Source organism: Protopterus annectens, chromosome 1.part0 (assembly GCF_019279795.1).
Source record: "Protopterus annectens isolate FY-2018-M chromosome 1.part0, PAN1.0, whole genome shotgun sequence".
Taxonomy (NCBI): domain Eukaryota; kingdom Metazoa; phylum Chordata; order Ceratodontiformes; family Protopteridae; genus Protopterus; species Protopterus annectens.
The window spans coordinates 1,295,299,621-1,295,317,768 of NC_056725.1; the positions used below are offsets into that span (position 1 = coordinate 1,295,299,621).

The 18,148-nt window shown below is 38.4% G+C and overlaps 1 protein-coding gene across 1 annotated transcript in view; it reads left to right on the plus strand.

Moving 5' to 3' along the window:
- Positions 1-18,148, plus strand: part of LOC122801321 (cytochrome P450 2D4-like) — a 719,831-nt gene that overhangs the window by 46,454 nt on the left and 655,229 nt on the right. The window lies entirely within an intron of this gene.

An 18,148-nucleotide genomic window follows, 5' to 3' on the forward strand; every position in this document is an offset into this window, starting at 1 on the left:
ATAGTCACGAACCTTAGGGTTAGGGCATGGGTTAGGGTAAGGGAATAGCTTTACTAACTATCCCCTTACCCTAATCTGTGCCCTAACCCTGAGGTCTGTGGCTATCGCACCATAGTGGAGGACATAGCTTGTTTTTTATGTCCTCCACTGTGCTGCGGTGTTTTCTGTGAAGTGCACTTACGCAAAAGTTCACTTTCGTTAAAGTGAACTTTCACAGAAGTGAGGTTTCCTATTACAAGTTTGAAGTAGTGAACTTTCGTTCTTGCAATAGGAATCTGGATTAAACACGCTGAAAGTGAAACATTTCATTTAGCCATCCAAAAATAATTTATGAACATGGTATTGGCTTTTAGGTAAGTAACTAAAAACATTTCCTGTGATTGGCCTTGCTTTTCTGACTTACTGAATTCATTTATTAGAATTATTTTTCAATATGTTATTAATCTGAAGTTGCACTGGAGTGTGATGGTGTGCATATTGATTGAACGTATACACAAAAAATTACCTAAGCTGGGATGTTAACTTACCCCTTTTCGGGAATAATGTTCTCATTACAGTATCAGCTACAACACTGTGAAAGATGAGAATTTGTCTTAAAAATATACTACTTTTTTATGAATTATGCAGTTCCATGGCAAAATTAGTTATTCGGGTGATGTGCATATTTGTGAACTAAATATAAATCAAAGTTATACATACATCAGCAGAGACTTAAGCTCATAAAACATTAAATTAATGAGGAGATTCTGCGTAATCTAAGCAACTTAATATAATCATAAGAAAAAATATCGTATACAGTTTAAAAGTTTAGTACTGTCTGTGTCAATAAATCATTAAATATTTCAAAGCGTCTTTATTATTGAACAACTGTAAATCTAAATTATATCTTGACAAAATCTAGCCAAAGTTACCTAAAAAGGGTTCCTGTTTACAAGAATAAGATAAAAGTTGTCAAGACTGAAAAAATAATAGCTATGACAACCAAATGCACATATAACTAATGTGACAGAGTGTTAAAAGTGTACAGTTAGTTTATGAATGCACATTGATTTGTATTTCCTTATAGGGTGTTTGACTTGATAATGAAAGGCTAATAATTAAGTTGTAAACTTTTCCATTCCCAGTGGGCAAAAGCTTTGCAACATGATGCAATAGTTATCCTACTTCATGAAAAGTTATGTTATTTCTTGAAATTATCCAGGTGAATTAAGTGAATATGCAGCACTGATTACAAATGCATGGAATTTATTTACTAGATACTGAATTGAAAGCCTATACAAGCAGAGGCAGATCATGGTCAAATGGGGCCATAGGCACAATAATGGATCATCCACCCCCTCCCCGCAGCCATTCTAGCATCCCATTACTTGACCATCTCTGCCCATTTAGTATAAACACTGTTCAAACCTCTCAGTGTGCATAATATTTTCTTCTTTACTACTACAATGATTGCAGATATTTGGATTTGATTAAAACATTCACTTCAATTTTTTAGTACAAACACTGATAACCATTTGCTAAACAAAACAATACAGTCAAATAATGAAAATAGACTTAGCATGAGCAGCATTCCTTGAAATTACATTGAAACCCACATTCATAGAAAATGCATCTGGCCAGTGATGGATTAACTGTATCTTTGGGCTGTTTTCAAACCATGGGGCCCTGCATAAATGTATGTTTTTTTTAATTCACCTTCCTGATTGTATTGAATTATATTCCTTAGTTCAGCACCATTTGCTAGAGTGTGTTCTAAATTTCTAGTTTTAACATTTTTCTAGTAATATCCACGGTGGTGGTGTTGTGGTAGCGTTGTCACCTCACAGTAAGACGCTCTCCGGTTTGACTCTCAGCTAGAGCATCTTCTGTGTGGAGACATGCGTAAATGGGCATACCTTCATTGAAGGTTGTGCGTCAGGGCTGGCAACTCGGCATGTAAAAATCAACTGCCAATCATTAGCGGTCCGGAGTTCCGCTGTGGCGACCCCTAACCGGGAAAAGCCGAAAGACACAATAACATTTTTCTAGTAATCTATGAAACAAAATATATGGACCAATGATGACAAACTAATCACTTCAGAACATTTCAACCAAAAAAGGCCTTTCAAATTGCTGTCATTATAATCCATCAGCATCAGTCAATATGCACAGCTTCTGCTAAAGTGAAAATCATCCGAATGATTCCACTTCAAAGAGAACTATAACTAATGAAGAGGTTGCTGCTGGCAAACAACTTTGCATTTTAGTGCTTTATTTATAAGTTCAATGTCAGCTGCACTTAAAGAACAAATTACTGGGGTGCATGGCCAGATTGTGGTCTGGTTAGAAGCAGTTTTCTCTTGCTCTTCTACTTTATATATTTCTAACAGGAAACTATATTTCTAAACAATCTTAATTGATTTAACTAGGTGGATGTAGATGTTTTAAGGTGCCATTTAGGATTGTATCAAAGATTATTTTTCATGTCTTAATATTTTCCTGTCAAACTTTTACCTGGAATATATTCATCATAGTTTCCAGTTTTAAAATTCATCAAACCAAGGCTAAGTCTCATGACTATTTGTTCAAAAAAGAGTCTCAATCTGTCCTAACTAATGTTCAGGAAGTGTTGTTAAAACTGGACAGAATGGACGCTAAACTTGACAATTTTAAAGAAAAATGTTCTAAGCAAATGGAACAAATTCATGTGGCTCTACAACTGCTGAAAACCCAAATATTTGGTACTGAAGACTCTTTAAATGATATAGATGGAAGACTAAATGAAGATGAAAATAATACTGAATCCCATTTAAAACAAAATACACTGCTGATGCATAAGATTGATGACGTGGAAAATAGAGCTAGCAGAAATAACATATGTATCTTTCGTTTACTTGAAAATACAGAAGGTAATAATTTGGTAAACTTCTTGACTTCTTGGCTTCCTAAGATTTTAGACTTGCACTGTCAAATGGTATTGAAAGGGCACATAGATCTCTGGCTGCATCTTTGTCTAAGAACAATTCTTCTCCTAGATTAACAATAGTAAGATTTTTTTTCTTCTCAAGATAAGGAATTATAATGATTAAACAGTTAAGTTTAATCATTAAAACTGCCTGGTCTAAGTCACCTCTTAAAATAAATGAAAACATAATTTGTTTTGACAGTGACTATTCAGCAGCTGTTATTTCTAAAAGAAAACTTTTTCTCCCTTTGATAAGAAGATAAATGTTCACTTGTTGTTCCCTGCCAGACTAACAATTTTTCTTCCTGATCAAACCAAATTCATTGAAGTCTTGAACACTGCTATGTTTTTCCTAAAAAAAAAAAAAAAACTAGCCTCAAACAGATGCCCTATGCAGACCGTCTCAAAAAACTACAACTTTACTACATCGCATATCGCCTACTCAGGGGCGATCTCTGCCTAACATACAAAGCTATGTCAAACCCAGACCTCTTGAACATGCTCCACTTAAAGAAATCCCAATCCCTCCGAGCTACACGCTCTAGGGACCTAAACCTTGTCACCACAATAAACAGAACATGCTGGAGGGATAGATCCCTGTCCCAGAGACTTCCCATACTCTGGAACAGACTACCTATCTATGTCACACAGAGCTCCTCATTAGCACTCTTCAAGAAAAATCTTGATGATTGTATGGAAAATGGGAAATTCACCCTGGGATCACTTCTACTCGACAGGGGCACAGGAAAATAATTTTCTTGGGTGGCGAAAGCCAGGGTACATTTTTTAGCTAGGCTTGTATGGGCCCTAGGGCTGATAGCCTAGTACCTACCTATGAACCTATAAGAACCTGGAACAAACTGAAGATATGGATTGGAGCATCATATCATTGAAGAGACAAGTGGAGAGAAATGGATGGAAGCTAAATAAATAGAAAAAGAAATGAATAGAGAAATGACTTATATGATAAAATACTTATACTTGTTGTTTTCATTTTAACAATAGTAGTAATTCTTTTTATATATAACATGTACCAAAATAATTATTTTGTCTATGTAATGATTTAGTAAGAAATAAGGAGACATAGATTGTTTAGTAAAAATAAGGAGACTTGGATGCTTTCTTTCACAAGGTGATTTAATTGTTTTATATTTCTCTTCTTCTTTTAATATTAAACATATTTTATTTATTTATATATATTATAACACAGTAGTGTTCCTATACATATATTTACTCAGTTAAGGCAACAATACTAATTTATTTATTATTCATACAGTATATATAACATTCAGGTCTTCATTATTTGTACTTTTATTTTCTTTCTTGTTTTCCTTCTGTGCATTCTGTCTTTGTCAGATTCTAATAATTATACTGAAGAGTGCTGGAGAGATTGTATTGGTTTGCATGTCAGGCTTTATATGTAGGAGTATGTTCTTTGTTTTAAAAATGAAGTAAGTGTTGCTTTAATCCTAATTTGTTTTGGTTCTGTACATTAGACCATGCTGTGCTGTGCTTTGAGTGATGTCTTTGATAAAGGAAGTATGGTCATGTGTGCTGCTGTGTTTTTTTTTTTTGGGATGGTGCAAGAACTTCAACAAAGGATAGGGGAATGGAATGCAAAACTGAAGGCACATGGGATGAAACTGAGCACAGATAAGACAGTGGTAATGGCAGCAAATTGGGGAATCAGAAGAAACTGAAAAATGAGATGGAAAGGAAGATAGTTGAACAGTTAAATAGCTTCAAGTATCTAGGAGGGTGGCTGAGATGAAGGGAAGTCTGAATGAAGAGGTCAAAGCTAGAATCAATAGGGGCTGCAGCTAACTGTCAATAGAGTCTCAGGTGTAGTTTATGACAGAAGAATGCCAAAGAAGCTGAAAAGTAAGGTGTACAAGACAGTGGTGTGACCAGTACTACTGTATGGTACAGAAACCTGGGCAGTAAAGGCAGAGCAGATGAAGAAGCTAGAGGTGAATGAAATTAAGTGCCAGAGAAGAGTGGTAGGATGCACACTGTGGGAAAGATGAAGAAATGAGGACATGAAGGCAATCTGATGAAGAAGATTTGGGAAAGACAGGAAGAAGGTAAGAGGAAATGAGGATGTCCAGAAAAGAGATGTATGGATTGTGTGAAAGACGATCTGCGAGTCAGGCATGAGTGTTGAAGAAGGCAGGAGTGTGACACTGAATTGAAAGAGATGGCAGCAGTTAACATGATACCCCAACCCTATGTAGAGAATGGGAAAAGGGGAGCTGCTGCTGCTGATGATGATGTTTGGTTTTTGTATAGCTCATAGGGGTATTTGTGTGTACTTTTGGATGAGTGTGGATGATCTAGATGGTGTGTTGCCTATTGGTTTATGGAGCTTGGTGGTGATGAGTGTGAGTGGGTTCTATGGAGTCTGGCCATGTTTTCTGTGGTGCTTATCATTGTTCATAGGTTCATAGGTTCATAGGTTCATACTAGGCTATCTGCCCTAGGGCATTTATAAGCCTAGCCAGAGTGTGTTAGGCTTTCGCCACCCATTTTAAATTAAATTTGCTATGCCTTTTTTTGAGGTTAGTATACTGTGCCTCTGTCTAACAGTGACACAGAAGTGATAGCCGGGGTAAACCTACGATCTCCCATCCACTCATCAAGATTCCTCTTGAAGAGAGTCAATGTGGGACTCTGCCTAACCTGGACTGGGATTTTATTCCAGAGTGAAGGGAGCCTCTGGGTTATGAATCTGTCCCTCCAACATGTCCTATTTATTTCAGTGCTGAGGTTCAAGTCTCTCCAGCGCGTAGCTCGATGGGATTTGGATTTTCTGAGGTGCAGCATGTCCATTAATTCCGGGTTGGACATGGCTTTATCGCCAGGCACAGATCGCCTCTGAGCAGGCGGTATGCCACTGAGTAGAGCTGGAGTTTCTTTAACCGGGCAGCATATGGCATCTGTTTGAGCCCTTTGATCCTCTTGGTGAGGTACTTTTGGGGTCTTTCCAGTTGCTGCAGGTGTCTGGTAAGGTACATCCCAAAAGGGGCATTGTACTCAATTATGGGCCTGATGAGGGATGAGTAAAGAGGTACGATGACCTCGCCTGATCTAGATGTGAATCCCTTCATGATTAGGTGGGCTATATAAAATGTTTTTCTAACCACTTTGGCCACGTGGTTGTCAAATGAGCGATTGCTATCAACTTGGGTCCCCAGGTCCCTAATGACTTCTTCTGTACTTAATGGATTACCACCTATGTGGTAATTTGTGGGCACTTTGTTTTGCCAAAGGGGATGACTATACACTTTTTGGCGTTTAGCTTGAGGCCATGGCTCTGGCACCAGTTGTCTGTTTCTATGAGGCCCTTTTGGAGGATGCCTGTGTCGGCTGGAGAGTTGATTATGGCACCCAGTTTGCAGTCATCTGCGAACTTGGTCAGCCACAGTCCTTCCATGTTGTCCTGTACCGAGAAATATATACCGAACAAGAGAGGTCCCAGGACTGAGCCTTGTGGGACGCCACTTGTAACTGGTTTGGAGTCTGACATGGCTCCAGCAATTCTAACCATGTGGGTTCTGTCCTTGAGCCAGTTTGCAACCCATCTAGTGACATAGGGGTTTATATTTAAGCTGGTGAGCTTATCTATAATGCCCAAGTGGGGTATTGTATCGAAGGCTATTTCGGGGTCCAGGTAGGCTGTGTGGACCACCTTCCCCTCGTCAATGGCCTTGGTGACCATTTCAAAGAAATCGACCAGGTTTAAGAGGCAGGATCTTCCCTTAACAAAGCCAAACTGGGTAGGATCCAGTGTCTGTAGGTCCCCAATATCTTTATTTATGAGGTCCATGATGATCCTTTCCATAGCTTTGCAGACCAAGCTAGTCAGGCTTATGGGGCGATAGTTTCCAGGATCCGTTGAGGCACCACCTTTGTGGAGAGGGACCACTGTTGCTGTACGCCACTCTTTGGGTACATATCCTGTAGTAAGGCTAAGATTGAACAGTAGTTTTATGTTTGGGTTTAGCTCTTCTTGGAGTTCATGTAGGACGCAGCCCGGGACACCATCTGGTCCCATTGATGCGTGTTTTTTGCTTTGGAGAGGGCGGCTCTTACCTGAGCATCTGAGATGTCAGGGGGGCAGCACTCTGTTGGGATAGATATTTGCCCTTTGGTGGGGAGAGGGGAGAAGTTTGCACTGAACCTGTCAGCTAGGATGTTGGCAATGTCTGTGGGCTCGGTGTATTTTTTGTCATTTTGGACTAATTCTGAGCATATCTGGGAATTCCCACCTAGGTTCCTAACATAACTAAAGAAAGCCTTGTGATTATCCTTAGTGTCCTGTGCAATTTTTCTCTCAAAGCTGGCCTTAGACGATTTTATGAGTGCCCGTAGTTTTTGCTAATACTGATCAGAGATGCCTTCCCTTTTGGGATTTTGCTCTATCATGTAGGAGCTTCCTCCTTCTATTGTATAGTTTGTTTATGGCTGGGGTCCACCAGACAGGACGTCTGCCTTTGGAGGATTGGGTCTTGGTTTTATTTGGGATTGCATGATCCATGCATTCCTGGAGGTGTTCATAGAATGCGTTTATAAAGGATTCTGCGGTCTGGGCGTTATTTTCCACAGGCCCGGCCGCTTTGATGGATTTTGTCTCGTTTTTTGGGCGTGTGAAATTTGCTTTAGAGAAGTTTTTCACTGTGGTTTTCTGGGCAGGGGTGGGGTCAGGATGTGAATATCCAGTGAGATTAGTTTATGGTCTGATCTTACCAGTGAGGGATACACTTCTGGTCTGGAGCATAGTGTCCCCATGTTGGTGATGATCAGGTCCAGTATGTTTTCCTCTCTTGTGGGAGTGGTAACAAGTTGTTCCATAGCATTTGAGTTTATAAATTCTAGGAACCTTTGGGCTAGGGTGTTGGAGCTAGAGTAATGCTCCCAGTCTATGTTTGGGTAGTTGAAGTCGCCCAATATAATGGTGTTTGGAGAGACCTTCATATTTTCCAGTATTCTCAGGAAGGCCAAGTGGGGTTCCTGTGTTTGGGAGGGTGGTCTGTAGCAGGCTATAAACTGGAAGGCAGTTTTACCCACAGTTAGTTGCACATGGATAGTCTCTGATGCTTCGTGCTGTGCCACCAACCTGGAGGTGTGGGTATCTTTGACGAATATTGATACTGTGTACGATCTTTGACGATACTGTCTATGATCTTTGACGAATATTGATATTGTGTACTTTCTTTTCTTGTTTCTGAGTGTTGTGGTCTGGTTTGGGAGTGGGGCTGTTGCGGTTGTGAGGTTTATGTTAGGAAGGTCTTTATTCTTTTTGGTATTGTGTTCATGATTGTTGTGGGAGAAGACAGGGATGGAGATGGTGAGCAGGCTTCACAATTGTGTGTAGGGAGCTGTGTTGGTTAAAGAGTGAAAGTTTCATTTTTTTTCCTTGTGCACAAGCTTTCTTTTACAATTTTTACACTTGAACTCTTCACTGCTTAATAGCTCTAGCTTTGTTGAGTTTCCCACTGAAGTGCTGTTCTAGGATTGCTCATAGTTGAGGTCTCTGCTTTGTTGACAGCTGTAATATGCTAATTTAAAGAAGGAGGTGGATCTTATGAATTATGTATTAGCAAAATAGGTAACTCCATTTCAATTGTTTAAATAAAATGAAGCTTAAAGGATTAAAAGAGGAAAGATGAAGAATTAAACATGCTTCTAATGAAATATTGGAATATTAAATTAAATAACAAAATTAACATAATATTTGTTATATTTTGTATTGCAGTTGTTGGGCATTTAGTTATTTAGCAAGCGTTGTTTTTTTAATTAAAGAAGAAGTCTAGTGCAAATTCAAGGAAAAGTACAATGTTTTCTAAGTGTTAGTTTAGATTAGAACATTAACAGTTACAATGGGGAAAAAACACTGAAATGTGCATATGATGCTCTAGGTGTTTCATTGATTATAGCTAAGTCAGACACACTTTTAATGAGACCTCCATAGTTCAAAAAACTGTAAAATGAAGATGTCATATTCAGAGCTCTGAATTATTTAGTGACACAAGACATTTATCTGGTTATCAAGCTGATGACATTGTATTCTTACTAAAAATGAGGAATGATGTATTAATGTAACGAAATGCTCATACCACCCTCCTCTCAGTTTCTAAACAACTATTACAATGTATGTCTCTGTTCACTGACTTCACAGTCCTATTTGTTTATTTTTATAAAAGCTTTCTTCTTTTTTTTATTTGGATGGAATACATATTCAGTCTCGGAATAGTAATTTGTGTATAGAAACACCATACAGGCTATTTATTATTATTCTCTTAATGTTGTAATAGTTTGTAATTTATGAATAAAAAGTGAATTAGATTCAGTGGGTCGCTATCACTTTATTGAATGCACTACTTACAAAACACCTTATCGTCAAATTCTATTAAGTGAAATCTTATTCCGTCGAATGATCATTTCAGCGAAGTTTTTTTCCAGGGGGAGAAAAACTTAAAGAGAGTTAAAGCAACTTTAGTTCACAGATCTGGAACTCAAGTGGAACCATGCCATTTTTGGAGTTAAGTTTTTATAGATATTACAGACATAACAGTGCTTTACAATCTGTCCAATATTTTTGGAAATTTGCAGTCAAAATAAAGTATCACATGCCCCTGCTTTGCACTTGATAATTCCTAAATGTGGTTTATGCAGTTTGTTTGAAGTGAGTTGAAATACATGAGTTGGGACCCTCACTTGGTTAGATTATATCACTATTTGTATCAAAAGAATTGCTTGATGAGAGGAGTAGGATGCTTAACATGGAAACAGAATTTTCCATTTTCCTTTCGTTATCCATCAAAATTCACATTTCTAAATAACTCTAGCTAAGTTATTCTCAGTATGGTGAAGAAATTTATCATTATTTTGACTATGTATTTCATAAGGCAGACATATGCCTGTGCTTTATGATCCCAAATTAATGCCTTCTGCTCTCTGTTGTTGAAACTTTCCTTTATGCACTACAAATACGCATTATTTATATTTGTGACTGTGTGAATCATTGTCTCTGACTGCTATGTCTCCTCTAGTGCATTGCTGCTGGACGTATCACTATGAAATCATTGAACTGTGTCCATTAGCTCACTAAAAGACCTTTCTAATCTATTAAGTTAATTTTATTTATTTATTTGCCATTTATTAACCGGGTTAGTCTGTCTGGGCAGATGCCCTTTTTCAGCAGAGACTCGAGGAGAAAAGCTCCAAGTACAAAATTAAACTTGTTACAATGAAATACATATTTAAGCAAACATACAATGAGAATGTGATTCATCTTATACAAACTTTGAAGCAGAGAAACAAACAATCTTAAAAATACATGGATTGACGTTGTACAAGAACAGATTGGAGAAGATGGAAGGAAGGACATGTATGTGAAAAAGGAAGGAGAGAAGTAGGGAAGTAGGGAAATATTGGGTATAGAGTGGAGTCTAGTAAGAGAATAGTAGGGAATGGACAGAGAATATTAGTGAGATTTATGTAATGTAATACAGGAATTCAGATTAAAAAACGTGCTAGTTACTGAAAATAGAAGTAAAGCATGCTAGCAGGAGAGTATAAGTTGTGAGGAAATAGAGACAGTGGTTGAGAGGGATAATAAGGTGGGGGAGGAATTGCTTCAAGTAGGATTTTTACAGGGGCAGGTCCAGGAGTTGAGTAAATATTCTTTCAGGGCAAGTTTGAAATTAGGAGAGTTTTGGCATGATCTGATATAGAGAGGGAGTTTGTTCCAGGAAGTTGAGACTGCATGACTATAAAGACTTTTTTCCTGTGGATTTATTTGGTTTGAAAATATGGAGTAGGTGTTTTTCAGAGCTATGAAGCTCCCAGTTAGGAACATAAGGGAAGATGAGAGTTGCTAGTGAAGGACAAGCTAGGGGTTGATGAAGGATGTTATGTGTCAGGTGAAGTTGAGGCAGAAGGAGTTGATTAATTCCAGCCAGTGCAGTTTTTTTAAAGAGAGGCAGTGGTGAGAGCGATAGGGGAGGTTAGTGGCAAATCTAGCTATTTTGTTATATGCAAGTTCCAGTTTGGTTACCAAAATTTTTTGGAGGTTAGTAAAGATAGGAGCAGCATATAATCGGGTAGGTAAAAGTTAGACTTGAGTAAGGGATAATTTAGATTCTTGTGTAAGGAATTTTTTTTTTACTTGTGTAGAGCAATCCTGATTTCTGGTGGGTCCTTTTAATGCGGTTGATGTGGGTGTCAAACATCTGTGAGTACCCTGAGAAGTTTAGTGTGAGACTCAGCCTGAATTGTTGTGTTGTTTAGTGAAGAGACCAAGAGATTTGAGGTGCTGGAGGGGTTTGGGGAGGAAGAGAAGAAGTTTAGTCTTATTAGGGTTAAGTAAGAGTTGGTTAGTTATGAGCCATCTTTTGACAGAGTGTAGTGTGTCCTGAGTGAGGGTATGTAGGTGGGATGGATTATCAGAGATAGAGATGACGGTGGAGTTGTCTGCATATTGTATGAGTTTTGAATGGGGGCAAGACTGGAAAAGATCATTAGTAAAAATGTTAAATAGTAGGGGACCCAGGATGGAGCTTTGGGGGATGCCAGTTTGAACAGGAAGAAAAGGAGAAGTAGCAGACATCCACTTAACACACTGAGCTCTGTTTGTTAGGTATGAAGTGAACCAGTTAAGAGTGGAGTTAGAGAGGTTGAAGGAAGCATGTTTGGAGGGCAGGAGGTTGTGAGATACAGTATCAAAGGCCTTAGAGTGATCAATGAAAAGGGAAGACACTAGTGTGTTATTAAGGACAGTAGTGTGGTAGTAGTGCTATTTTGAGGGTTGGGGTGAGGAGATTTATCTGAATGAGATGTGCAATGAGTTGTTTGTGAATACACTTTTCAAGAATCTTTGAGACAGGAGATAAAATAGCGATAGGCCTGAATTTGAGGGGTCAGTGGAGTTACCATCTTTATGCAGGGGTATAATATAGGACTCTTTCCAGATGTGAGGGACAAGGTTTCCCTGAATTGACCTATTAATAAGTATAGAGACTGGATAGGCAGTAGAGGGAGCTGCAAGTTTGAGGTATAGAGGAGGCAGGTTGTCAGCTGAAGAGGAGCAGGGTTTAAGTTTATAGAGTAGAGATCTAATAAAAAATGCGGGGATTGGCTTAACTGAGAAGGTAGTTTGGTGGGAGGAAGGGGGAGGGTTTTCATGGTTGGTATTTGTGTTAGATTTGATTAGTTTTTGTATAGAGTCTATGAAGAATGAGTTTAGAAAAGTAGCAGTTTTGAGAGGGGAGGTGTTTGGGGAGGGATTGGGAGGAGTAGGTTTTTCAGAGTGAAAGAGTTTATTAATGGTACTCCAGAATGTTTTGGGGTTGGAATGGGGGCTACTCTGAGGGTTATGGTAAAAGTTTATTTTGTCAAGGTTGATTTTTTTTTTGTTTTTTTTGTTGTGTTTCAAAGTTCCCTTTAGTGATGGAGGCTGGAGGGGGTTTTGAGTTTATTCCAGGTTTTCTATGCGTTGTCTCTCTTCCGCATGAGGGAGAGAGTTTCTTTGCTTAACCATGGAGCACAGTTGGTTTTAACTCGAACTCTTATAGTAGGGGCCAGTGAGTTGAGAGTGTTAAGAAAGATGTTATTGAATTTGAGAACAGCTTCTTCGAGGGTGGTGCTGGAGAAAAGACCAGTTTATTGATGAGAACATTTGATTAAATATATCAGGTTTAAAGTTGGATAGATTACGACAGTCCCTATATATGTGTGTTTTTGAGGGTTGGGGCAGGTAACGCTGTATAGAGGTAGGGTGATGATCACTAAATGTGTCAGGGAGAATAGAGGGGTTATGATAACGGTTGGGGTGAGAGGTAAGTATCCATTCTAGAGTAGAGCTGCTATTTGATTGTTGATTAATACAAGTTGGAGAGGTGATGAGTTGGGAGAAGTCATATAGATTAATGCTGGCATTGGGGAGTTGGTGGTGAGAGTATTCCAGTCAATATTGACATCCTCTACAATAATGGTTTCATAGGAGACAGTTTGTGAGATCCAGGCTAGAAGTAGTTCAGGTATAGGGATATTGTTACCAGGTGATATGTAGGTAGCAGCGATGGCAATCTTTTTTGATCATCAGACAGAGTGGGAATCTGGGTGGAGTATGTGTAGCAGCAAGTTGTGGTTATTTGATGATGAGGAGAATCAAAAGGAGGGAGTGAGTAGAATAAGTAGCGTGAAGTCTAATATTAGCTAGGTAAGTGGAAAGTAAATGGTGTGGTAGTCTGAGTAGTAGGAGTCAAGGTGGCGGTAAATAGAATGAGGAAATTGGGAGTGACAGTGGAATATGAGAGAGTGGAAGTGATTGGATGGGATATGATGAGTGGGGGGGCAAAGGGGGATTGGCAGGAAATGGATGAGAATAAATGTAATTGAAATGGGGGTGGGTAAGGAGCAGAGTGAGCCCGAGCATAACTAAGGTTGAACAGAGCGGGGCTACACTGGCAGGGAGGAGATGAAAATGCCAAAAACAATCAGTAAGTTCAGGTAGGGAGGCAGTTAAGTTTAATTGGGCAGATGCTCTCTTTTAGGGATTAATGTGGGGCTAGTAGGTGGTAGTGATAACTTTGTGGGAGAAAAGTAAGCTTAGTTATCAGGTCAGTGGGTGATTTATATGAAGCACTCAGCAAACAGTTAAGTCATGCTATGAGACACAAGTACAGGTAATAAGTAGTGCAGAAAGTAAAAGAGTCAAAATGGAGGGAGAGAGGGAGGTTCAAGAGCAAATAGAGCTGACAGGACACCAAACGTTCTTATTTAGTGAGCAGGGCAAGTACGATTAATTTTGGGCAGAAAAAAAAGAGAAAAAAAAGGTGATGAAAACATCACTTGAAACATTTAAGTTGTACTGTTTCTGAACACATAAACGTCATTTTATGCAATAATTTCATCTTGTGCTCAGAACAAGTCAGTGTGCAGCATTAGACATAGATAAGGAATTTCTCAAACCCAACTGGTTATATGAGAACTTAATAATGATGTTACACCTGCACCAGTACTTAAATGTGATAAATGTATAATGTATGCACAATTTTTCAGTCAAGTAACTTTTATATTAGCAAACCAGTTGAGTTTCTGACCTCCATGCAGAAACTGTGCACAATGCTTTTACAGGCAAGTCTGCAGCACTCACAGGTTATTGCTTGTGATACACTGGTTATTTTTGGTGCTAGCAAAATTGTCATTTGCACTGGCATTTATTTTATTGGCTTCATCTACTTGTAACATAGTTTTTTGTCCATTCTTTCTTGACCTGTTTTTTATGAAAAAAAAAATAGCTTAACTATTTGTTATGCTCTGTTTAAGAATGGTGTTTTGCCATGCTGATAATTTCACATTGAACAAAATGGCTGATGATCGATTAAATGCTTTTCATTTTCAATGTATCATCAGTCTCATGTATTTCTGAAGCATTCTGTGCTGCTGTACTGCTCGTCAAATTTCTCACATTATATTTTGACGTTATCATGAGAATCACAGGAGTAAAAGGAATCATAAAAAATACAAGGCAACTGAGTCTTGTGGCCATTTACATCTTGCTAATAACCACCTTTAGACTGTACCACCTTTTTCAATGAGGGCAAGACCTGTCAAGCCAGAGGTGAATTTATGAATACCCATCCAATCCATTAAAGGAAGATAATGAATCACACTGCATCATTTGTCATGGAAATCACTCCAGAGATGGGGAAAGTGCTGAAATATGAACCAATCTCATCCCAGTGTTTTATTTACTTGCTGAAGAAAATTAGATCCCTGGTTCTAGTATTTCTGGGACAATTTGATTTGTGAATATACAAGTGATCCAGGATCCCTTGGTCCCTAATGGCATGGCAGGCAAGGCATAGATCTCCTCTCAGAAGTCTATAAGATACCGAATAAAGAGACAGTGCTTTAAGTCTTTTCTGGTAGTTTATGTGTTTAAGCCATTGATCCTCTAAGTTAGGTACCTCTGGGGTCTTTCAAGTTGTTTGATATGTTTAGTGTAGTGAATCTCAAAGGTGCATTGTATTCAATAATCAACCTAGTCAATGCTGAATATAAGGGGGCAATGACCTCTTTAGATCTAGATTACATTCCTTTATCAATTAATTGCACTAAGTAGAAGGACTTTATGACTGCTTTCATTACATGATGATTAAAGGAGAGGGAGTTATCAATCCAAATGCTGTGGCCTTAGCAGCACTCTTATTTTGGAGTGGGGGTGCTGTCTGTGTTGTATGCTGAAATGAGGGGTTGTTCACCAGATACAAAGATGTGCTTTTTAGCATTTAATTTGAGCCCATTTCAGTACATCCAGGTGTTTACAAGTGTAAGTTCTTGCTGAAGGGATTTGGTGGCTTGACAGTGACTTCCAGTTTGCTGTTGTCAGCAACCTTGGTTAGCCAGAGGTCTTGGTTCATGGTCTGGAGAAAACATAAATACTGAATAAGATAGGTCCTAGTACTAAGCTCTGTGAACACCACTGATCGCCATCAGATAATTTGCTATCAGTCTTACTGCAGAGATCTATTTGTAATGTATTAAGCTTACTAACTTATGCTAGCATTAGGGGATGATGTCAGATGCCTTAGATAGGTCAAGCTACACTATGTGGACAGAATGATCATTGTCAACAGCCTGTGTTACCCTTCAAAAGAAGTTAACCAGATTCATTAGACAGGATCTACCCTTGACAAAGGCAAACTGCTGTTGGTCTAGCTTGATAACATTTTGAATATCATAGTCTATCAGGTCATTTATACTATGTCTCATGACTTTGCAAATAAGACTTGTCAGGCTGATCAGCCTATAATTCCTGGGGTCAGTGTGGGGCCACCCTTTTGAAGACACATCATTACTGCCATGCACCAAACTTCAGGTAGAAAGCCAGTGGCTAAACCCAGGTTAAATAGCTTAAGGAGTGGGGTTTACCTTCATAATGGTGATCTCAAAAAGGTTGACTCCACTTCCGCGAACACCGAAGTGCAAACGTACCAAAAGACGAAAACCACATATGCGAACGGCTAACTCTCCCCCCTTTTTACCCATGGTAGCACTGGTGTGGAGGTGTGGCGCAGCCAGAAATGTCAAAATTCGACATTAATTTGACATTTTAGAAGTGCCGCGGAAAGAGGGTTAACAATGTGGTCGGTCAAGCATATGTGATTGACGATATGAAGGTAAACGAGGAGTGGTCCTGTCTGAGCTTTTTTTGTATTGTCTTTTAAACATCCAGGTATATTGTCAGGTCCCACTGAGGAAGTATTTTGGTCTTGAAGAAATACCATCAGTGCATCTTCTTTAATAATGAGGGGAAGTCTGAGAAATTCAGGGATAAGAAGGCTTTAGATTGTTGCCTCTGGAGTAAAATTCACATTGAAATTGTTTGCTAGTATATTGGTAACGTCTTACTGGGGTCAGAGTAGCTGGTGCCATTATGAATACGTTTGTAGCATGTTTGGCTGTTATTTCTTCATTTCCTAATGTAGGTAAAGAAGGAATTGTAATTGCCCAAAGCTTCGGATGCTTCATGGACTGATTTAGTAGACCTAATAGTATTTTTTGAATTTTTAGTCACATTTTTGATGTTTTCCTTAATATGAGGGACTTTAGAGCTGCTGTTTACTTTAAGGATTGTTTTTCTTTTATCGTAGAGTTCAGTTATGTTGAAGGACCACTAGGATAGTTTGTTTTTTAAATTTCTTGTTGTATTTAGACCTGGCAGAGACTTTTATTTCTACGTAGCTAGCATTTTTCTATCAGCAGGCTTTGGCTAAGTCTTCAGCTAATATTTTTCATTTGAGCACTGGTTGACTGTGCTGCTCTGTACAAATTCATTTTTTTTTCTAATGTTTAATCCATTTGAAACACAGGTTTATTTCCCAATCTGTCTCATTTGATACTACATCTGATTCTGTCCTTCAGGAAAGAATAGTGTAAATCAACAGAATTAGTGACCTTGGCTGTCTGTCTATATCAGTTACATACCCTTCAATACTGTCTTGTGAACCCTGATTTGTAGTGGAAAACAGATAAAGAATATATGGCAGATTCTTTTCAGGGTCATAGTACTGCTGAAACTTAAGCATTATATTATCCAAGTCAGACTGTTGCTGTTTAGTTAACCGTGTTAACAATGTTAATTGCATCATAACTTGCTTGATACTGAAACGCAGCAACCTGATCCATTTTACTGTCTTTATTCAAGTCTAAAGCAATGTTATACAGATAAAACTTTTGTATTAACTACTTCAAAGTTTCTGTCAGGTTTCCCTGAAGAGCCAGTAGCCCTCGGTATATCATTTGAAGAGATGAGCTCAAGAAGCATTAAGTAGTTACATAAAAGTAATCTGATTCTGAGTATAGAAAGTTTGCAGATCATGAAAAATAATGGTAACTTTACCTGGAAATTACTTGTTTCTTTTCTGTATTGTAGATAAGTTAGGCAACTTAGTTTGCTTGAGGAAGGCAAGCAAATCATTTCTGAAAACTTGTCAATGAATTTGAAGTGTGTTTTAAACAGTCTCAAAATGTCTGTTTTAATGTAAAACTGGAGCAGCTGCTTCTCGTTTTACTAGATACAAATTGTGAAGTTTTGTATAAATTGTGAAGTTATACAGATACATCTATCTGTGTTTGTATTGTCAAAGGGATGGCTGTAACCTGGAAAATGCTGATTTGTGCTCAGTAGCAGAGCTGTTTAGTTGGCTGTGACTTCTACAAGCATCTGGACATACAAAGCTGATATAAGTATACTTTTTTGCACTTTATTTATTTTATTTTACATTTGTTTACCGGGAAAGTCTGACTGGACACAGGTCCATTTTCAGCAGAGGCCCGGGGAGAAAAGCTCCAAGAAAAACAAAACAATACAATATAATACATGACAATACATGAGAGAGCATTAATAGATTTTACATAAAGCATTGATAAACAATGTGGCAGAGCTAAACAACTCTTACAGTAGACAATCTTTTTTTTTAATTTATTAATAAGTTCAGTAAGGTAAATATCAGCGGGTTGGCAAGCTTTCAGGAGAAAACTGTCTATACATAGCTGAAGTTCTGAAACAATGTCTTGATATGAAATTATCCTGGGGATTGACATGAGCACAGCCAGTTATTTAGATAGTGGGTTTTCAGGAGTTTTTTGAAATGAGTAGTGGAGGTGATAGAAGTTATATGGCTTGATAGTGAG